This window comes from Lissotriton helveticus, chromosome 8 (genome assembly GCF_964261635.1).
Source record: "Lissotriton helveticus chromosome 8, aLisHel1.1, whole genome shotgun sequence".
Lineage (NCBI taxonomy): Eukaryota > Metazoa > Chordata > Amphibia > Caudata > Salamandridae > Lissotriton > Lissotriton helveticus.
The window spans coordinates 1,652,594,659-1,652,619,386 of record NC_136069.1 but is presented as its reverse complement, the minus strand read 5'-3'; positions in this window follow the sequence as shown (position 1 = coordinate 1,652,619,386).

Sequence of the window (24,728 nt, the reverse complement as noted above, 5' to 3'; positions counted from 1 at the left end):
CTCCTTCCTTGTTCTCCGCCTACCGCGCCGCCCCCCGCCCTCCCTTCCCGCCACCGCCGCTTGTCCCCGCCCCTTTTGTCTTCTGTATCCCTCCCCGCTCCCGCCTCCCAGCTGCCCCGCCCACCCGCGCACTTCGCCTTAAATGGCGACCGTGCGAACGCGCAGCGGTCACGCGCAGCGGGCGCGCCGATTGTGCGCCGAAGGCGCGCCAAAGGTAAGCCCGTCTGCGCCCGTCCGCGCCTGGACCGCGCCCAGGGCCAGGACCCCTGGCCCACGAAGACCCCGACCGACCCGCCTGACGTACTCCGCCGCCACCCTCACCGCACTCAACACCGGCCGACTCCCAGATTGCCATCAAGCCTCTCCACGACGAACCCACGGACCCTTCAGCTGCCACGCCTGCAAGTTCACCTGCACCCGGACCAGCCTCGCACCAGCACCCGCCAAGCCGAACACCAGCAGCACCCACCTCAAGTGCATCCTGCTCAACACCCGCTCCGTCCACAGACACGCCATCGAACTCTGGAACCTCCTAGACGCCACAGCCCCTGACGTTGCCTTCCTCACGGAGACCTGGATGAACGCCTCTTCAGCTCCCGACATCGCCATCGCTATCCCAGAGGGCTACAAGATCGTCCGGAGGGACCGGAACGCCAACCAGATGGGAGGAGGCATCGCCATCATCCACAGGAACACCATCCGTCTCACGACCAGCACCGACAACACCCTGACCAGCGCCGAACACCTGCATTTCCAGATCCACACCAACCCGAACACCACCCTCAGAGGCACCCTGATCTACCGACCCCCTGGACCACGCACGCAATTCAGCGAGGACATCGCCGACTTCATCAGCCCGCATGCCCTCCCCTCCGCTGACTACATCCTCCTGGGAGACCTCAACTTCCATCTGGAGAACAACAACGACCGCAACACCAGCACCCTGCTCGACAACCTCGCCAACCTGGGACTCAAGCAACTGGTGTCCACCCCCACCCACCTCGCCGGACACACACTCGACGCCGTCTTCTCATCCAGCACAGACATCGACTTCAGCCACGCCACAGAGCTTCAATGGACGGACCACAGCTGCGTCCACTTCACCTTCAAGAGAACGACGACCCACCAACACCAGCAACACACCGCCCGCAGAAGCTGGAACAAGATCACAGCAGACCAGCTCGCCACCTCCTTGAGCCAACACCCTCCTGCCAGCTCGGCGAACCCTAGCCAGGCCGCCGATAACATCACGAAGTGGATCAGCAACTGCGCGGACGAACTCGCCCCGCTGAGGACCCCGCCTAGCAGACCCGGCAGCAAGAAGGCCCCATGGTTCACCGACGAACTCAAGAGCTCCAAGAAGACCTGCCGAGCCCTCGAGAAAGTCTGGAAAAGGGAACCGACACCGGACAACAGGACCTCCTACAAACTTGCCACCCGGAAACACCACCAGCTAATCCGCGCCGCCAAGAGAACAGCATTCAAGGACCGGTTGGACAACAACGCACACAACAGCAAGGAACTCTTCAACATCGTGAAAGAGCTCTCCAACCCCAGCGCAGGAAACAACGACATCACCCCATCGCAAGACCTCTGCAACTCCCTCGCCTCATACTTCCACAACAAGATCACGGACATACACAGCAGTTTCAACAACCAACCAACGCACACCACGACCGACCAGCCACCCCCCCCCACCACCACCCTCCACGCCTGGACCCCGATCAGCACCGAAGACACCATCCGCACGATGAACTCCATCCACTCCGGATCACCAACCGACCCCTGCCCTCACCACGTCTTCAACAAGGCCGACGCTGTCATCGCACCCCACCTGCGAGACATCATCAACACATCCTTCGACACCGCCATCTTCCCTGAAAGCTGGAAACACGCCGAACTCAGCGCTCTACTCAAGAAACCAACAGCGGACCCCACCGACCTCAAGAATTACCGCCCCATCTCGCTTCTCCCGTTTCCAGCCAAAGTCATCGAGAAGACCGTCAACAAGCAGATGGCCGCCTTCCTCGAGACGAACGGATCCCTCGACCCCTCACAGTCCGGCTTCCGAGCCAAACACAGCACCGAGACCGCCCTCATCGCCGCCACCGATGACATCCGAGCCCTGATGGACAATGGAGAAACAGCGGCCCTCATCCTCCTAGACCTCTCCGCGGCATTTGACACGGTCTGCCACCGCACCCTAATACAGCGCCTCAGCAACATCGGAATCCAGGACAAGGCGCTGGAATGGATCATCTCCTTCCTCGACGGAAGAACACAGCGAGTCCGCCTACCACCGTACAAGTCAGAGGCCTCCAAAGTCATCTGCGGCGTCCCCCAAGGATCATCCCTGAGCCCCACCCTCTTCAACGTCTACATGAGCCCCCTCGCGGCCATCGTACGCAAACACCACCTCAGCATCATCTCCTACGCCGACGACACCCAGCTGATCCTCTCCCTGACCAACGACCCCGCCGCCGCCAGAGCCAATCTACACGAAGGGATGAAAGAGGTAGCCGAGTGGATGACGACCAGCCGCCTGAAACTGAACTCGGACAAGACGGAGGTCCTCATCCTGGGCTCCTCACCCTCCGCCTGGGACGACTCCTGGTGGCCTCCCGCCCTGGGCACCGCACCCAAACCGACAGACCATGCACGAAACCTGGGCTTCATCCTGGACTCCTCCCTCTCCATGACCAGGCAAGTCAACAGCGTCTCCTCGGCGTGCTTCAACATCCTACGCATGCTACGGAAGATCTTCTGGTGGATCCCCACAGAGACCAGGAAGACCGTCACCCAGGCCCTCGTCACCAGCCGACTGGACTACGGCAACGCCCTCTACGCCGGGACCACCGCCAAGCTCCAGAAGAGACTCCAGCGGATCCAAAACGCCTCAGCCAGACTCATCCTCGACATCCCACGATCCAGCCACATCTCCGGACACCTGAGAGACCTTCACTGGCTCCCCATCAACAAGAGAATCACCTTCCGCCTCCTCACCCACGCACACAAAGCCCTACACGACCAAGGCCCGAGCTACCTCAACAGCCGAGTCAACTTCTACGCTCCCAAACGCCACCTCCGATCAGCCAACCACGCCCTCGCCGCCGTCCCCCGCATCCGAAGAGCGACTACAGGAGGAAGGTCCTTCTCCTACCTGGCCGCCAAGACCTGGAACTCCCTCCCGTCCGACCTGCGCCTGACCCAAGATCACCTCTCCTTCAGGAAGAAGCTGAAGACCTGGCTGTTCGAGCAGTAGCGGCACCCCCCCCCCCCCACAAGCGCCTTGAGACCCTACGGGTATGTAGCGCGCTTTACAAGTGTCACTGATTGATTGATTGATTGATTGAAGCCGAAATGCGTCTCTTGTGTCTCGGGGTCGAGGGTGACCTGTTTTAATAAAAAGAAGCCGCATACCGACAGCCTGATGTCCGTGCCTTCTTCTTATGAAGTAGGTGGTTCATAAGACAAGCCATTGCAAGTTGTAGCTCAGCAAGGCTGCCTTCTGTGATGTATGTTCATGCATGCTTGGGAAATGCTGCCAGTCAAGAGCACGAGACAACCAGCAGGCACTGCTGGGGCAACATGCCTTCTGCTGAAGGACATGCCACTGGAGCCCCACTCAGGCTCCCAGCAGCCCCCCAGTCACTTAGTGCCACCCTCTCTCTCTCATCGGTGGGTGAGGTCCCCTCGGCACACCAGATGCGCCTCTCTGTAGGCAGATAAGAGCGCTGGGCCCTATTTAAGACAAACTAACGCAGCGTGGTGTTATGTTATGTTATGTTATGTTATGTTATGTTATGTTATGTTATGTTATGTTATGTTATGTTATGTTATGTTATGTTATGTTATTGGGTGTCTTATAGAGCGCGCGGCTACTCGGGCAGAGTGTCCCGGCGCTATGCAGATCTGTGGAGGAGACCGGAAAACACAGACAGACTAAAGACCAAAAAGCCAGGTCTTCAAACCCTTCCTAAAGGACAGCAGAGTGTCTAATTTCCTAAGAGAGAGGGGAAGCTTATTCCAAGGCTGAGGTGCCAGTAGTCTGTAGGAGCGGCCCCCAATCCGGGCACGCTTAGTAGTTGGAACGATGGCCAGAGCTTGTGTGGCAGAGCGTAGAGATCTGGATGGGAAATATAATTGGATACGTTTCCTGAGATAGACAGCACCAATACCATGCAAGGATTTAAAGGCCATGGTTAGAGTCTTGAAGAGTATACGCTTCCTCACTGGGAGCCAGGGGAGCGAGTCAAGAAGGGCTGAGGTGTGAGTCCTACGACTGAGGCCAAAAATGGCCCAGGCAGCAGAATTCTGAACAGGTGCCGCAAGTCATTTGGCTGTCTCACATTGAGTTAGTTTCAAAGCACAGGGATGCAACATATTTGCAACAATATGTCGCATCTCTGTGCATTCCACTGCACTGGCTCCACTGCACTGGCTCACAAACTTCTTCCATGCGCCGGCGCAGGCACCCTTGCACCATGATGCAAGGATTTCTGTGTCTTGGGTAGATTCTTTTTGTGCAGGAAGGGGCACCTTCCCACACAAAAAACATCAATTGTGGTGATTTCCTCTTAGAATGTGTGCTGTAGAATGCAGCACACCTTGAAAGAGGAAAAAAACCAATGAGAAATTAAAAATTTCCCCTTGTTGCACCTCGCTACACGACCCCTGGATTGCCCATAAATCTTGAAATGTTGTGTGGTAACAACCACAGTAACACCCATGTCATGCCCCTAACACACAAAGCGCTGGGTGAAAAGTGGTGATATTTACAAGCACACATAAAGCCACGCTGGGTGGCTTTACCAGTGCTTGTAAATATCACGCAGCAGGTTACGCTGCTGGTGCCTCATGAAACGTGATGCACCCGCGACGCAAGGGGCTTGTAAATAAGCCCCACTGTTCTTACAAACCCATTTCAGTTATTGTCGCTAATAACACCTGCAATGTTCTATTCAGTCATAGACATCAACAAATGGCAAATGTTTTTCTTCGGCTAATTTCAATGCAAGCAGTCTCAAGTTTTATTCCCTCATGATCCCCTTGTTACGGTTCTGACGGACAAATATAAGTGTTGGCATCTTTAAAAGGTAAACTAAAAGTTATAGAAAGAAAAGCATGTACGTACGCATATATGTATTCTAGTTACAACATTTCTTTTTCCTGATGCTGTTCTACGGGAAACATCCTTTACAACGGAACCGTTACAACGCGGTACCGTTACAACGCAGGATTTACAACGAAAGTCGTTACAACGACTTTCGCTGGAGGGCGCTCTAGGATAAGGGATAGTTTAATTTACTATCCAACACCTTCCCTACTATCCACGGGGACTGGAGTTGGAATAGTAAATTAAACTATTCACTATCCAGCGCCCCCAACGCAAGTCGTTGTAACGACTTGCGTTGTTAAACCTGCGTCGTAAAGGTATGCGTTGTAACGGTACGCGTTGTACTGTCATACATCCTGTTCTACACCAGCAAGCAAAGCATTAACCTTTTTTTTGTTTTTGCCGAAGCAGAACTGCTTTGGCAAAAAGTATTAGCAAAACAAAAAGATCAGATAACACCACTGAGACCAGGCACGCAACACCCATAGGGCTAAAAGGGGTATAGCTCACCCCCCCTCCGTGGTATGTCTCAGTCCGGGCTGCTGTCGGTTTGGCTGGGCAGTGTCTGGAGTCTTATCTCAGGCACGCCTGAGTTTTTCACAGGTCTTTAAAGACTATTTGCATATTTAAATATCTTTGTAAACTGGTTACCAAGGATTCGATTTTTTTCTTGTTCCACTACCCCCTGGGCCCACACTCTGCCTATTCCTTCACCGTAGTGTGAGAATGCATTTCATGCAAAGGAATATTAAGTTGGGTTGCCAAAAGAAAAATGCCAGCAATGTGTTGTTTGAAGTGCATGCAAAGACCTTGCCTTGACACTAAATAGGGTTATAAGTAAAAAAAGTATGTATTCATTTGTAATATGACTTTTCTGTCTTTGTTTGCTTTAGTTAACAGTCATGGATCCTTCAAACAGCCCTAGAACACAATTAAAAGTGCTTTTTATTTATATTTGCTGTTCTAAGTATGCACAGATAAATGCTGAAAAGATGGCTTTAAGTGAATGTTTACCTTTGTACCGTCTGGGACATCCAAAATAATGAGCTGGCAACCCAAATCATAAGACAGGAAGTTTGTAGTAGGATCAGCACATTATTAATGTCCTCCACCCTCCATCCCTGATTAAAGCCATATTAGCAATAGTTTAACTTATATCTGAAACCCTTTGCCACCGTCAATAACATGCTGAGTTATTTCAAGTATCTTCTCTTCACGTTCGCGCTCACTCTGCATTCATGGCGATCACAATGCACTCACACTCATCACCATGCACCCACACCATTCATTCACTCACCCTGCACTCACAGTGATCACTCTGCACTCACAATGCACTTGTGTTGTTCACCCTGTACCTCACCCTGCAGTCACAGGAGCAAACTACTCGCCCTACACTCATGTGACACTTCACTTACTTGTCCCTCACCCATATTCATATGGTGACTTCACTCACCCTGCAGTCCCTCCTTCTACCCTACTCTTACACTGTCACGTCGCTCACCGTGAACTCACCTGGGCACTCCTGCCACCCACACAGCGCAGAGGGTTAATGTGCCTGCTACAAAGAACGTGTACCATGCAGAGCACAGAATTGAGTGTGAGTAAACTATGAGTAGCACAATAAACAATTAAATCTTTGTCAGAAGGTGCTATAGACAAATGAGGTGCATTGTTGGTGAGTGGTAGTGAAGAAATTCACAGAGAAGGAAGAAATAAGGGATGGGGCGACCAGAGCTAAAGCCAGCACTTGCTGGGAGGATTAGCCCCTCCCCCCTGAAGTTTGGGTCTAGTTGTGCCCGTGACTGAGACCTATTGGTTGTGCAATACTTCTTGACTAAACTATTGTAAATTTGGGATGTTGCCAGAAGCTTGCCCAGAGCCCCTGCAAGAACCACTGATGATGCTCATATGGAGGGCACTGGATTCAGATTGGTATTTTGTACAATCCTGAAGGCATTTGGCTGGGCTCAGAGGTTCAGCAGGGGTGCAGGGTTTCTTCAAAGGTCTATTGATCATAGTGTGGTCATACCTGGTGTTTGTGGTATGATCATAAGCAGGGGTTGTATGGTGGAAACCAGTGCAGCATCGAGGACATTATTTGAGATTGCGTGAGGTTGTGATAGCAGTTGTGAGTTGAAACATCGATAGTCATCAGTCGGCTGCAGGGCAGTGAGTATTAACAATCTAATTTCTATGAGGGGGTTGTGCATGGAAGGGGAAGAAGGCACTTGGGGCAACAGGGAAATTCACGAGCCCGCTTTTTCCAACTCATGCCTAGACCTGCCAGGAAGGTTGTAAAGCCTGCAAGGAAACACTCCACAGCCAGGGGTCTCAAACAAGTGCTTTGGTGCATTGTTAATAGTGTGAGGCACTGCCAGGCTGGTCCTGGCTCTTGGCATTTGTGTTTGACACTGCCTGTAGGTTTGTGAAATGATCCAGATTGGTTCCCTAAAGCACTGGCTGGATTAGACTTCCCCACACCGGTCATGCTGGACCTCTTGGGCATCAGGTAAACACTTAGAGAAAATATGCAACATGAAAAGCATGAGCAATATCTTGGCTTGTCGATAATCCCTGCATCATGGAAGGGGATTACGCGTGTAAAATCCAGGGAACACCCTGCACCAGGAATTTGTGAAATAAATTGGGTCGGAATGCTTACCTAATGTGGAATCATGTGCTAAAGCAAAACCAGAACGTGGCTGGCCACTTGCACAAACCTTTTAGGTATCCCCACAGCAAATGTACGTAATCACTGCGTTTGGTGCTCCAAGGGGGAGAGCAGCCATTGGCGCTCCCAAAGAAACTGAGAAAACACAGTCTATACAATGAACAGATTGTCCCGAGCAACCAACAAATATATGAATAAAAGTGGGTCCAAGCCTTCTTCCTTTCAGAACAATTTATTACACCAATCCATAACCATCAACAGTCTTCAATAGGCAACCATCAACAGTCTCCAATAGCCAACCATCAACAGTCTCCAATAGCCAACCATCAACAGTCTTCAATAGCCAACCATCAACAGTCTTCAATAGCCAACCATCAACAGTCTTCAATAGCCAACCATCAACAGTCTTCAATAGCCAACCATCAACAGTCTCCAATAGCCAACCATCAACAGTTTTCAATAGCCAACCATCAACAGTCTTCAATAGCCAACCATCAACAGTCTTCAATAGCCAACCATCAACAGTCTCCAATAGCCAACCATCAACAGTCTTCAATAGCCAACCATCAACAGTCTTCAATAGCCAACCATCAACAGTCTTCAATAGCCAACCATCAACAGTCTTCAATAGCCAACCATCAACAGTCTCCAATAGCCAACCATCAACAGTCTTCAATAGCCAATCTTCAATAGCCAACCATCAACATTCTTCAATAGCCAACCATCAACAGTCTTCAATAGCCAACCATCAACAGTCTTCAATAGCCAACCATCAACAGTCTTCAATAGCCAACCATCAACAGTCTCCAATAGCCAACCATCAACAGTCTTCAATAGCCAACCATCAACAATCTTCAATAGCCAACCATCAACAGTCTTCAATAGCCAACCATCAATAGTCTTCAATAGCCAACCATCAACAGTCTTCAATAGCCAACCATCAACAGTCTTCAATAGCCAACCATCAACAGTCTTCAATAGCCACAGCCAACACGTCTTTCGTCAGATTGATGTGTAGGCATCACCGACTTCATCAGGGCTCATTGCCAAGTATCGTCACGTACAATCCTATAAAATGTCGTACCTGAAAACTCCAATATTCTTCTCATCAGTATCCACTAGTTACCATGTTAGTTCGTACTCACCTGTATTACGGAGAGTACTCCTCGGACTACCCAACCCGCCGGGGGAGTGCTTTTCCACATCCCCTGCATATCCGGTGGGACCATGCTGCAATAAACCCATATGTTTCAGACAGAAAGCACTTTTTCTTCCCCTAACCCCATACATGAGGACCACATTCATAATTGTCCCCCACTTTCTATCATGTTGTCTTAATTGAGGGGGTTGACTCCCAAAAAAGGGCCCTATATTGTTCTCTCCATTCCTTGAAATGTTGTTTTTGGTAATCTTTCCTCATTTAAAGAGCAAGGTCTGGCTTGGCTGAATAGTAAAGGTTTGGGCAGGGCTTAATTCCAAGGAGCTGTGGTCAGCAGGTTGGGTCCACTAACCCAGGAGGGACAGTGGAAGGGGAGGGATCTGGCTTACCAGGCCCTGTCTCACTCAACTTTGGATTGTAAACAAAGAGCCACATTGCTGAAGTGCCTGGGGACATTGAGTCCATTGGTTCATGGTTTTGCTCCCCTGGGATTCTTCTGCATTCCAGGAGGAGTCTGAAACGCTTGCACAGGCCCGGCTATAAGACGCAATGCGCCAGCGCACATTTCATACCTGAACATTGTCAGGGGGCGTTCGCTTTCATGGTAAGAAATGAGGGAAGGGATCTTTAACCATGGACTGAGGTCATAGTACTAATGTGGGCACAGTAGCAGAGAGGCTCTCAAAGGATGCACTAATGGTGCACCACCTCAGGTGTGGTGCATAAAAAGACAGCCCCACTCAAAGCAGAGAGAGAAGAAATAGTGGCTTCTTCTACACGTTTCACAACAAGTTGCCTCCAAGTGGACCACAGTGTTGAGACCATCTGGGCCAGAACATCTCAGCATTCAAACCTTTCAAGGTCCATCTGGAATGGCATTAAAAGATGCTGACACCACACATGACAACACATCCCTCTTTCATATAATTGAGCAAAAAGGATTAGTTACATATGTTCTAAATATATATAAGAAATCCAGCATGGCTGCACTGTACATGCAAACTTCTTATGCCCTTCTAGGTTCAGCAACACATGTTCGAGGGTGCCAGCTTCCACCAAACTCTATAGATCTCCCAAAACCTCCTTGGTGAACGAGATGCCACCTTCATATCTCCAAGGCCGCAGATTACCTCTGTAATCCTTGAATCCACAAGATCTCTTCAGAGTACATTAATTGCATTCTTACATTCCAATGAACCCTCTTCTTCTTGTTAATATAATAAGATTCAAAGTGCAGAGGAAAACATAATTTCTTTACAAAGTTTATAACATATTGCTTGCAAAAGCACCACTGTGTTGTAAGTGACTAGTGAAGAACACCACAGCATTACACACACCCTCAAGATTCTGGTACAATGGTATGGATCAAGTACAGATTTAAATGTACATACACAAAACATCAAAAGAACACACAGCACGTCCCAATTGTGTCTTTCGGGTTGAGGGACACGTGGTGCCAGTAAACACCGAGGATGCCCTTGCAGGTTCATCTCCCTGGTCCCCATGAGTGAGGATTTCTCCCGCACTCCAATTTTAGGCAGCGTTCTAAAAGTGAAAAAAGGCGCTTCTCAAAATGGAGCTCTAGCACAGCCTGCTGCACTCTGTCCAGCTCATTGACACCAGATCCTTTCGAAATTCGGCACACGGTCCCAATCTGCACCTGTAGCACCAAGTGATGATGGACACTCAATGATGATGTACACCGTGATGATAGACATCCAATGAAGCGGCTCACCCACTGATGATGGACACCCAGGGATGGTGGAAAGCCAGTGATGATGCACACTCAATGATGATGGCTACCTAATGATGATGCACACTAAATGATGATGGACACCCAGTGATGAAGCATGCTCAAAGATGAAGGACACCCAATGATGATGGACAACTGATGATGATGGACACCCAATGATGATGGACACCCAATGATGATGGACACCCAATGATGATGGGCACCCAATGATGATGGACACCCAATGATGAGAGACACCCAATGATGATGGACACCCAGTGATGATGGACACCCAATGATGATGGACACCTAAAGATGATGGACACCCAGTGATGATGGACACCCAATGATGATGGACACCCAATGATGAGAGGCACCCAATGATGATGGACACCCAATGATGATGGACACCTAATGATGAGAGACACCCAATGATGATGGACACCCAATGATGATGGACACCCAATGATGAGAGGCACCCAATGATGATGGACACCCAATGATGATGGACACCCAATGATGAGAGGCACCCAATGATGATGGACACCCAATGATGATGGACACCTAATGATGAGAGACACCCAATGATGATGGACACCCAATGATGATGGACACTTAATGATGATGGACACCCAATGATGATGGACACCCAATGATGATGGACACCCAGTGATGATGGACTCCCAATGATGATGAACACCCAGTGATGATGGACACCCAATGAGGATGGACACCCAGTGATGATGCACACAGAGTGATGATGGACACCCAATGAGGATGAACACCCAATGATGATGGACACCCAATGATGATGGACACCCAATGATGATGGGCACCCAATGATGATGGACACCCAATGATGATGGATACCCAATGATGAACGGCACACAATGATGATGGACACCCAATGATGATGGACACCCAATGATGATGGGCACACAATGATGATGAACACCCAATGATGATGGACACCCAATGATGATGGACACCCAGTGATGATGGACACCCAATGATGATGGACACCCAATGATGAGAGACACCCAATGATGATGGACACCCAATGATGATGGGCACACAATGATGATGGACACCCAATGATGATGGACACCCAATGATGAGAGACACCCAATGATGATGGACACCCAATGATGATGGACACCCAATGATGATGGACACCCAGTGATGATGGACACCCAATGATGATGGACACCCAATGATGAGAGACACCCAATGATGATGGACACCCAATGATGATGGGCACACAATGATGATGGACACCCAATGATGATGGACACCCAATGATGAGAGACACCCAATGATGATCGACACCCAATGATGATGGACACCCAATGATGAGAGGCACCCAATGATGATGGACACCCAGTGATGATGGACACCCAATGATGATGGACACCCAATGATGATGGACACCCAATGATGACGGACATCCAATGATGAGAGACACCCAATGATGATGGACACCCAGTGATGATAGACACCCAGTGATGATGGACACCCAGTGATGATGGGCACACAATGATGATGGACACCCATTGACGATGGACATCCAATGATCATTGACACCCAGTGATGATGGACACCCAGTGACGATGGACACCCAGTGATGATGGACACCCAGTGATGATGTACACACAGTGATGATGGACACCCAGTGATGATGGACACCCAATGATGATGGACACCCAGTGATGATGGACACCCAGTGATGATGCACACACAATAATGATGAATACCCAATGATGATGGACACCCAATGATGATGGACACCTAATGATGAGGGACACCCAATGATGAGAGACACCCAATGATGATGGACACCCAGTGATGATGGACACACAGTGATGATGGACACCCAATGATGAGAGACACCCAATGATGATGGACACCCAGTGATGATGGACACCTAATGATGAGAGACACTCAATGATGAGAGACACCCAATGATGATAGACACCCAATGATGATGGACACCTAATGATGAGAGACACCCAATGATGATGGACACCCAATGATGATGGACACCCAGTGATGATGGACACCCAATGATGATGAACACCCATTGATGATGGAAACCCAATGATGATGGACACCTAATGATGATGGACACCCAGTGATGATGGACACCCAGTGATGATGGACACCCAATGATGATGGACACCCAATGATGAGAGGCACCCAATGATGATGGACACCCAATGATGATGGACACCTAATGATGAGAGACACCCAATGATGATGGACACGCAATGATGATGGACACCCAGTGATGATGGACACCCAGTGATGATGGACACCCAATGATGATGGACACCCAATGATGAGAGACGCCCAATGATGTTGGACACCCATTGATGATGGACACCCAGTGATGATGGACACCCAATGATGATGGACACCCAATGATGATTAACACCCAATGATGTCGGACATCCAGTGATAATGGACACCCAGTGATGATGCACACCCAATGATGATGGACACCCAGTGATGATGGACACGCAATGATGATGGACACCCAGTGATGATGGACACCCAATGATGATGGACACGCAATGATGATGGACACCCAGTGATGATGGACACCCAATGATGTTGGACACCCAATGATGATGGACACCCAGTGATGATGGACACCCAATGATGATGGACACCCAATGATGATTAACAAACAATGATGTCGGACATCCAGTGATAATGGACACCCAGATTCATTAAGGCATTGTTTTGCCATTGCATCACGCAAGGCAGTGCAAGGCAATGCAAAGGTTTCAGTGATATTTACTAAGCCACACAAAGCCCCCTTGTGTGGCTCTGCAAGGCTTAGTAAATCTGGAATAATGCCAGGCAGCACAAGATGCTGCCTTGTGTTACTCGTCCATGGAAGGCCTTCCTTAAGTGGAATTTGGGGGTTCCCTTACATCCACCCAAGGATTTTGGCACATTCCCAGTTTTACTAACACTAGTAAACCTGGTAAAGTGTCAAAAAGGTACACGTTCCCAGGTGAGGAGTAACGAGGAGAAATACGTTTGTTTCTCCTCATTTCTTCCTCTTTCTATGTGTGTTGTATTCTGCAGCACACATAGAAAGAGGAATAATCTTCAGGGAATTGTTTTTGTGTAGGAAGGTGTCCCCTTGTGCAAAAAAACAATGTTGTTTGTAATGCAGGCACCCTTGCACTTTGGTGCAAGGGTGCCTGCATTGACACTACACTGCACTGGGTGTACCAGTGCAGGGAGAGAGCAGGAAAGTGCCACATCTTAGTAGATATGGGCAATATTACCCCACTAGTCACGAAATGCAGCGTAGCAAGATGTCTTGCTGGGTTGCGTTGAGTGACTTGTTAATAAATCTGCCCCTCATTGATAATTGGCACCCAATGAAGCTTTACATCCAATTTAGCCACAAGACCAGTGTTAAAGGACACCCACTGATGATGTGTACCCTGTGAATATGCTCACCCAAAGGCAATGGACAACGGGTGATGATGTGCATCCAATACAAATGTGCACCCAAAGATAAGCACGCCCATAGATGAGGCACACACAATGACAGAGTCCCCAAATGATGATACTCACACCATGATGATGAATCTCAGTGAGGATGGAAGCCTCATGACGATGGACACGCAATGACGATGGAAATGCAATGACGATAGACCCTGGTATTGTGCACTACAGAAATACTGTAGCAATGAAGACGATGACGCTGTGGGACACCAACAGGAAGTGGAAATTGACATGGGCACCAATTCCAAGGTGTAAGTGGAATTGCCACTCTTCAGGTGGAAAAGATCCCAGCTATAGACTACAACCAACTTCTGTGGCTGTACAGAAAGGGAAGCCTTGTGATTAAAAATAAGTACATGAATTCTTTGATAGAATAATTAAAGAATAACTGTCAAAGCCAATAGGTTTTGATTTTTCATAGTGCTTACACATATGAGTACCCATACACAGAGCATGCACACATGCACAGAGCTGCACGCATGCAGATATCTATTCTCAAAAACTCCTTCTAAGATACAATAACTCATGCACCCAGCCGAATAAAAAACACAGGCATCACTGTACAAGGATACCCAGTCATAGAGAACCATCTGCAGCGGTGTGCATGACGTGAGGTGCATCAGTGGAGCAGATGATGTGAAGCAAAGGTGCAGGACTTGTGGATACTCATTTCCTCAGCTCTTGAACATATAATACTTACTATTTGTCTGTGGTTGCCTCTCTCTCTGTATACAATTCATGTTTATGATAGAGGAAAGTATCTCCAGGGAGGACATGGAAGGTCTTTTGACCTGTGCTTGTCTGCAGTACTTCCGGGTCACCACAGCACCCAGGAAGCTTTGCTTTGCCATGCTGCTAGGCCCGACCTAACAAAATATAGCCAACTGCAGTCTGTAAACTCTTTACCTTGAGCCTTGCAGGCTGGGGGCTGCTGCTCTCCCATGACCCCTCTCTGTGCTGGAGCTCGTTAATTGAAACCAAAGCCCGCTGTCCCCAAGGCCCGCTCAGATGGCTGCCAAGCCCGGCACGTGAAACCCCATCCCCGCTGGATCCAGCATGGCGGCCAAGCTCTGGAAGCGGAAGGCCTGAGCGGGCCTGGCCTGTGCTCCTCAATGCCTCTTCCTGAAGAGACATCCATAAACTGTCCTGCATTGCTTGCAAGCACCTCCTGCTTTACAGCTTTAATCTTAAACCTATTACATTTCCAGAAGGAACGGGATGAAAGCATTACTGGAGCCGGCTTTCCCACCTTTCCGCTCTCTGCTGATGTCGCACACTGGCAACGCAGGGCTATGCTGCCAATTCACACAGTCAGAACCTTGTTCACACCTCCATATTGGTCGTTTGGGATTTTTTTTGTTTATTGTTTTATATAGCACAAACTTGACCCGAAGGTATCAGAGCGCTTTAGATGAGCACCAGTTGCATTACAGACGGACATATTCATTTTGGTAGGCGCGGTGAGAGTAAGTGATTTGCCCAGAATCACAGGATGTTGACCGTCCCTGCTGAGACTCGAGCCCGGTTCCCCAGCTTCGAACGCGACCGCTCTAGCCATTAGGGGTGTGATGGAGCTAGAGATCTGGAACACCTAGGAGCAAAGACCGAGATCCCAGGCCATTTCAAGATATTGAGGTGTCACAGCTGGTAGCGATTACAGAGTGGGTCTCAGTATAGAGAAGAACAAGAGATGTTCCCAATGCATCCTGGTACTTGTAGTTCAGATGTTACTGTGCTTTATGAGGAATGCCAACCACTAAATGAGCAAGCGTCACTTGTAATGAGGTGAGCGCCATATCGACTTCCTTGTCATGGTGTGAAAAGAGAGCTACTTTAACAAAGAACCTGAAATCCAGAACAGCTCCAGAAATGTACAAGTGGGTGCTGCTCACACTCACACAGATAGGGGCATGGTTTGTTGGCACGTTTTATCTCTAGCTAGGTTCCAGCTCTGTCAAATCTACCCCTAGCTGCCATTCGAAATGATCATACACTGTGACCTATGCTGGTTGGTTGAACGAATGGCCAATCAGACTGTTGTTCTTTCATGCAGCTTCATATATGGGACAATCATGTCACTAGAAGATCACTTTTTTTAGCGCATTGTAGGCTCAGACATATCTGCTGAAAACAGCAAATATCCACCAGAAATCTTTTCTACATGCTGCAGACTAAAAAATAAGTCAGCCCCCATTCTAGACGCGACCCTACCTGCTAATAATGTTTCTGCAAAAAATATTCCTAATATCTTTTAAGAGCTTATCCTCTCCCCCACAAGTGTCATTTTTAGGTCTCGGCTAGCGTAAGCTGCACCTGCGCAGTCTCGCTGGCGAGATCTTATATCTTCTAGTAGGGAGGTAAACGAGCTAGCTCTTCTCCATTGGCAGGCTTCCTAAATGACGGCCAGCCATTGGAGAAGAGCTGTGTCCATCACTTTAAGCCCCGTCCGTTTCGGATTGAGGGGCGAGTTTTTTGCTGTCCTTTCTATCCGTGACATCATAGGACCAAAACACGCCCCCCAGTCTGAAAAGGACGGGGCTTAAATGCAAATGACGCGCCTGTAACTATTCCCGGAGGCCGGAACCCCGGAGGCTTCCTTTAGCTGATTCCTTTAGCCGACAGACACGTTGGGAAATACTGGTGAGTAGCCGGACCCTTTTCCGCGGCGCTCCTGCTGCTGGACTGGCCGGCGTCAGCGCTCATTCATTCGCTCCGACTTCTCCTTCCAAGATGGCGGCGGTGGGGGAGCGATGGGACGCAGCTCGTGGGGAGGAAGCAGCTCTGCCACACTCAGACTGATCCCGGAGGCAGGTCTGCTCGGCTCAGTCAGGGGGAGACAGACGAGGCACGGTGCTTGGCGGCGGTTTGAGTAAGAGGCCGCTCCCTCTTGCAGCCAGTGTGAGCGGGAGCCTCAGAGTGCAGGGAGCAGAGGACGCCCTACAGCTCTCGGACCAGCAGACCCCTCTGCCCGGGCGAATACAACCCCCTCAGGCACCGGAGCGTGGCCAGCAGGGTCCGCAGGAAACTTTCCCACCGCGGGGGACTGAGGCAGTGTGACTCCGGTGCCAGGATCTCTCTGAGGGACCCGGAAACCCGAGCAATCACCGGGAGAGGAGCGCGAGAGTGGCGAGGAGCGGCATCTGAACAGACCCCCACCCACAGGCCCTCGTCAACCCGCCGGCAGCATGCCCACCCTGTGGATGGTGGTGGCGCTCAGCTTGGCAGCCTGTGTCTAGGGACAGACGGTGAGTGCGCCGGCTCTGAATTTTTTTTGGTGGGGGGTTGCCTTCCTTCGTGGCTGGTCTTACAGGTCTGGGGAGTCGGTGGTCTTGATGGAAACTTGGAGAGAGAAATGATGCACTGTTTATTTCTTGTTTATCATGCCTCCCGACGCGCATCTGAAGCTCGGTCCTCGTTTTTGTCACCTAACAGAAAGTTTCTTAAACATTTTTACAATGTGCAAAAGACACACCCTGTCTGCCCACTCAGGCATCCACCTATTTCAGACAGCGAAGGTTCTCAGCATCCGCGAGTGTTACACTAAGCCCAGGCAGCAAGTTAAAGTGGCAATGTGATCTTAAGGGGGCATCATTACTTTCAGGTATAACAGCCACGTCTGCATCCCAGCAACCTGGCATGCGGGAGTGGTAATCGGTGCCCAGGGAGCGTCCGCAGGTGCAACCCCGGCTCAGCAAGGGTACCCCGAGTACGGAGCAGGGCCGGAGACCAGCGAGCATCCGCAAGCAGTGTACGGGCCCTGCGTGCATCCAGTGAACCGTACTCAGGGTCCAGTCATCTGCAAGCGATGCCAGGGGCCCTGCGACGACCCAGGGACCCGGACACAGGACCAGTGAGCATCCATGCTGCGGTACTGCAGAGCGGGGTTAAGTGGAAGCTGGAGTGCGACTGGAGCCCGACTCCATGGGGTGCGGGCACCTGAGAGAGAAGAGAGCCAGAGATGTGTGCGGCAGGATGGGGCCAGGAGGAGGGCTGTGTGTGTGTGTGACTCTCTGTGTGTGGCTCTCTGTGTGTGTGGCTCTCTGTATGTGTGTGGCTCTCTGTATGTGTGTGGCTCTGTGTGTGTGTGTGTGTGGCTCTCTGTGTGTGTGTGACTCTATGTATGTGTGTGTGTGTGTGGCTCTGTGTGTGTGTGGCTCTGTGTGTGTGTGTGTGTGTGTGTCTGTGTGTGTGTGTGTGTGTTGCTCTCTCTGAGTGTGTGTGGCTCTGTGTGTGTGTGTGGCTCTGTGTGTGTGTGTGTGGCTCTCTGTGTGTTTGTGTGGCTCTGTGTGTGTGGCTCTGTGTGTGTGTGTGTGGCTCTCTGTGTGTGTGTGGCTCTGTGTGTGTGTGGCTCTCTGTGTGTGTGTAGCTCTCTGTGTGTGTGTGGCTCTCTGTGTGTGTGGCTCTGTGTGTGTGTGTGTGTGTGGCTCTGTGTGTGTGTGTGTGTCTCTGTGTGTGTGTGTGGCTCTGTGTGTGTGTGTGTGTGTGTGTGGCTCTTTGTGTGTGTGGGGGGCTCTGTGTGTGTGTTGGGCTCTATGTGTGTGTGTGCATGTGTGTGTTGGGCTCTGTGTGTGTGTGTGTGTGTTGGGCTCCTTGTGTGTGTGTGTGTGTGTGTTGGGCTCTGTGTGTGTGTGTGTGTTGGGCTCTGTGTGTGTGGCTCTGTGTGTGTGTGTGTGTGGTTCTGTGTGTGTGTGTGGCTCTGTGTGTGTGTGTGTGGCTCTGTGTGTGTGTGTGGCTCTGTGTGTGTGTGACTGTGTGTGTGGCGGCTCTGTGTGTGTGTGTGGCTCTGTGTGTGTGGCTCTGTGTGGCTGTGGCTCTGTGTGGCTGTGGCTCTGTGTGGCTGTGGCTCTGTGTGTGTGGGTGGGTGTGTGTGGCTCTGTGTGTGTGGGTGCATATAGCTCTGTGTGTGGCTGTGTGTGTGGCTCTGTGTGTGTGTGTGAGTGTGTGGGTGCAAATGCAATAGGTCTTGCATTTGCAAGAGATTAATCTACTGGCATTGTAAATGACAATGCCATTTATTTATATGTTTTAAAAACAAAAATAATGTCATGAGCAATGCCAATAGCTCTAACTTTAACAAAGACAAGACCATTGCATTGTAAATGCGTGTTGTAACTATTTGCTTAGACTCTGATCTTGCTTGTAAAATATTATTACAATGGTGCATATAATATATGTAGGATGTGTTTTGTTTGCAGATTCTAATACAATTTTACAAAGAAAAAATGTACAGTTCTTTGAAACACGAAGTGTGGTGTGCAGGAGGCGGAGCCTGGAGCCGACCAAGCTGGCCAAACTCTGTTAGAGCTCTGCGCGGCCGTGGGGCAACTACGCACAGCTCCACGACTGACCGCTTGGAGGGCCTACTTGCACTGAAATTGCCACAGCAGCCATGCACTGCATCTCCCTGCGTGCCCTGGGTGGTGTCCCCTGTAGACCAGCTCTTAGAGCAGCTGGGCAACCCGCTGTCTTGCCTTCCCCCAGGACAGTCCCTCTTCCTTGCAGATGAAGAGGTGAGCGGTGGCACCCTGTCTGGGGTCCACAGCTTGCACCAGCGAGCAACCTGGTGGATTGCCCCCACAGGGGCCTGCGAGTACCCCTGGACCCATCAATGCCTCAGGGAAAACCCTTATGAGCACCCCCATGACCAGAGGGGCTGCCCTGACGGTGGGGGCAGGAGCAGTTGGGTGGACTGTGGCCTGCTTCTCCCTGCTTTTTATGGCAGTGGCCACCTCCTCGTGACATGCTATTTCTATGATGCCAGTGCTTCGGCCCCTATGGACAGCCGCTTCTCCCACTATCGCCACTTCATGACATCTCCATAGGGGAATGGATAACCTGGAGACCGCTGGAGGCTGTGATCGTATCTGCCTGTGACCGGGCGATGAGGGCGATACCGCTGGGGCCTATATGGAACGCAGGGTCCACCTTTGCCATGAAAGGCCCCCTGGCCTAAGCCTACACCCATCTTTATCTCGTAGGCCATATAACCCCTTTGGGGCACACAACTGCTTGAATATTAAGGACTAGCCACCCCGTCTCAGGATGTCGACGTGGGGTCAGGTAGCTGGCAGCTACCGGTGGCTTTAGGAGTGGGCAACCAATCACCAAGTCTCTCTTTTCTTCTTCCCGGCCCACAGTGGCCAACACGTTCCATGCTGACTTTCATCCTCTTCTCGTGTCTCCTGCCAGCCATAGGGATAACAGCCAGACCTCAGTGGAATCCGCCTGTGCTGCATGTTGACTCAGAGGCAGCCGGCCCATCAGCTCTTGTTCTCAGAAGCTGTGCGTCACTCACGTCCACCGATGAAGCCCTCCCCACCAGACTCATCTGGGGCCAACAAGGAAGCCCTTCTTAAAGAAATCTTGGCCATTGCTGCCCTCTCGCTGGCATGGATGCCAAGACGATACACACACTTGTTGCAATGAAGAAGCTCAAGGGAGCCAATCCTGGAACCAAGATTTCTGGTTCCGAGTTGTGGTTAAGCCTGGGTGGAGTTCACAGAGTTTCACGCCGTAGAACTCCGTGAAGTGCCAGAAAAACTCTGTTGCGCTTCGTGGAGTTCTGCCAGCGGAGGAGTCTGTTAAGTCACGCAGCTCGCACTGATTTTTAGCGCGAGGTGTTTGTCCCGTGCTTCAAAATCAGCGAGAACAGCACTACGCGCCAGAGGATGCTGCTGCTTTCTGTCACTCGAGTAGACATTCTACAGAAGTGGCAGCTTCCTGACGCGAATGACAGATTTCTCAACACGACCACCAGCGATGAGAAATCTCTCCCGGAGGAGGTCTAGTGTGTGATTTTTTTCTCACAAGTGCTTGCCAACTTACCAATGGTGAGTCGCTCGAGAGATAAAATGGAGCTCCGCATCACTTTGCAGAGCTGTTCGGAACTCTGCACTCTGTGCAAAGTGTGCAAAACTCCACAAACTCCGCTGGCGGAGCAGATTTCTTCACCCACCCTTACTTGTGGTTTTTCCCTCTCTATTTTTCTGCTGTGGAGCGGATGCAGCTCACAGATCATCAGCTAATGGCTGTCTGAAATGTTGTCAGAAGTGGTTCCACAGGGCCTATCCTGCTTAGCCAGAGTCTGTAAGAAAATTATTTGCATTCTTGGAAGATAGCAGAGCAGGATGATTCGTTGAACGGAGTTTGAGAAGGGATCCCCATCATCAGAAGTGCAGTCTCTCCTGGTCACTACTGATTGTGTTGTCTTTTTGAGGCCATTCAACTCTCCAGGGCTCAGGACTTGGAATTTCTTCCAGTGTTTCTGTGAAAGAACATACATTTCTTAGCCAGACTCAGCATTCCAGGCGCCTATGCTCAGCTCCAGTCTTTGGTTTGCAGTCTGCTCAGCAATTAGCTTCCAGCCTAGAGAAGGTCCCCACCTGGTCCTTCACTGGACTCTACTATTTAATTCTTTAATTAACCAGTTGCCAACCAAGCATGTGGGGAAAGTTCTTCCCACAAATGCGTTGTGCATGATTTGTGTTTTGCACTTCAGTTTCAACAGGGTAAACTTCCTCTAATTTTATGAGCAGCCAAAGTTCAAGAGCTCATGCCTGACGTGACAGGTAGTGCGGAGGAGGGGTTGAGAGCACTGCAGGGTTTTGATGCATGTGGGCAACCCACGTGCACCACAGGGGGTGGCCACCCACAGCCAGTTAGGGGCAGAGCCTGGCTGCATCCACTGCTGCATGTGGCACAACTGTCAGGAATAAAGAGTATGGCACATGACACAGAAATTGACTGAAAATACACATTTATAAAATAAGTTGTATTTCTGGCTCAAGCTCACAAAACCACTGAAATTCACCAGTTATATTATGCAATCCAAACAAGGCGTGCCAGAGCTGGCATGTTTTTCAGTGACTCTACATAAGAGTAAGCACCTGTGGTTCCTGGTGCACAGCCAAACAGCCGGTTGTTTGGGCGATGGACAGGCATCCGCCAGTCAATCCAAATCATGTTATTTGCCAAGAAGCGCACTGGCACAGCAGCGCCTGTCCTAAACAAAGGAAAGCGTACTTACAAGGCTAAAGTCCACCCCTTACAGCATCCCCCCGACAGAGGGTCTTTCTTAAAAGAAAATGTGCATGGCATTATCGATCTATCTCTCTCTCTCTCTCTCTCTCTCGTTCTCTCTCTCTCCCCCACTCTCTCGCTCTCTCGTTCTCTCTCTCTCCCACTCTCTCACTCTCTCTCTCTCCCCCAATCTCTCGCTCTCTCGTTCTCTCTCTCTCCCACTCTCTCACTCTCTCTCTCTCTCTCTCTCTCTCTCTCTCTCTCGTACTCTCTCTCTCCCACTCTCTTTCTCTCTCTCTCCCACTCTCTCTCTCTCTCTCTCTCCCCCACTCTCTCGCTCTCTCTCTCCCCCACTCTCTCACTCTCTCACTCTCTTTCTCTCTCTCTCCCACTCTCTTTCTCTCTCTCTCCCACTCTCTCTCTCTCTCTCTCTCACCCACTCTCTCGCTCTCTCTCTCCCCCACTCTCTCACTCTCTCACTCTCTTTCTCTCTCTCTCCCACTCTCTTTCTCTCTCTCTCCCACTCTCTCTCTCTCCCCCACTCTCTCGCTCTCTCGTTCTCTCTCTCTCCCACTCTCTCACTCTCTCACTCTCTTTCTCTCTCTCTCCCACTCTCTTTCTCTCTCTCTCCCACTCTCTCTCTCTCTCTCTCCCCCACTCTCTCTCTCTCTCTCTCTCTCTCTCTCGTTCTCTCTCTCTCCCACTCTCTTGCTCTCTCTCTCCCACTCTCTCGCTCTCTCTCTCTCTCTCTCCCACTCTCTTGCTCTCTCTCTCCCACTCTCTCGCTCTCTCGTTCTCTCTCTCTCCCACTCTCTCACTCTCTCTCTCTCTCTCTCTCTCGTTCTCTCTCTCTCCCACTCTCTTGCTCTCTCTCTCCCACTCTCTCGCTCTCTCTCCCCCACTCTCTTGCTCTCTCTCTATCTCTCTCTCTCTCTCTCTCTCCCCCACTCTCTCGCTCTCTCTCTCTCTCTCTCGTTCTCTCTCTCTCCCACTCTCTCACTCACGCTCTCTCTCTCTCCCACTCTCGCTCTCTCTCTCCCACTCTCTTGCTTTCTCGCTCTCTCTCTCTCTCTCTCTCACACAAAATAAATTAGGCTACAAGGAACTCAACAAATTGGTCAGATTGAAAATGCGTTTCAGCACGCGCAATGAAATCAGTCTTATTTATTTACATTACTCTGGTAGGCCGTGAGCCAGAGTTTACTATCCCCCACCCTGCCCCTCTCCCGCCCGCCACCTGCGGCACTCCCCCCACGAGCCGCTACTGGTATGGGTATTAACATTTGCACCCTGCCCACTTCCTCCTCCTGGTGGGTTAAAGAACAGGGCACTGTTGGACGCCTGGCAGGTGACACACCAAGCGGTACAAAAGGGGGTGGTGATGGACGGAGCATCTGAACCAATCAAACACTCACACCCAGTCAACAGATCTGGGTTTAATCCATCACCGTTTTTTAGCCCACTCTGCCACCCCAGTTCAGACATGGCCATATGCAAATCAGTCTGACCCTGTGCCTCATTGGAACAGTCCAGCCCGAACTGCCAAGCCATGCCTTCCCTGGACCGGAAACAAGCTTCCGAGGACCGGTTTCTGGCATTTCAGCCGTCTTCAGCCCGGCTTGCTTGAATCCATTGGCAAAGTGAGCAAGGGACTCACGTCTGAGCATACCCTGCCAACTTATGGCGGACAAAGCGGTACAAAAGGCCCACTTCCTCCTCCTGGTGGGTTAAAGAACAGGGCACTGTTGGACGCCTGGCAGGTGACACACCAAGACAATACTAGGTAGATGAATAGGCGAGTACTAGATTGCATATAGGATCATCGTCAATTGATCCACTGTCAATGATATGCTGTTATTTTATCTAGGGCCCTGCTTCTGACATTCCCCTGAAATGCCTTAGGGTTCAAAACTACAGGCTTCATACCGACCTTGTAGGAGTGGGAACCCCACTATAAATCGGTGGAATTCTCATTCTACCAAACCCACATTTTCCCAGTCTCATTGGGAGGGGGTTGAACAACCAGGTTTCCCAGGTGGAGCGTTATCTGAAACCTATTCCAAAAGTCCATCCACCACAAGACTGTCAGTGATATAGAGTTGGAAGGTTGGACCTATCTAGGGTGGTTCTTCCGATGCGTATTTTTCCTGTCTCGACCCATCTTGCAAGATAGGCAACGATGAACAATTGTCCTCATGCATAGGGAGAAAAGTCCCTATGTGTTGAGACCATTGATTTCTTTGTTCCGCAGAACGAAACCCCCCATTAGAAGAGAATAACCTGGCAAGTAGTTTGTTTAGGTGTTGTTTTATGGGCAGGGGCCACTATCTGATCAAGATTGTAATGTAGCGGGACTTAACAGATCAGGGCCACACACACCAAGCAATAAAGGCACCAATGGCCACTGCCTCCTGGCTTCAACTGTTAGAACCAGAATAGCCAAACTGCTCATTCCTTTGGTCCTGAATTTAGGGCAACCTTCCCTGGCTAATAAGCATTAGAG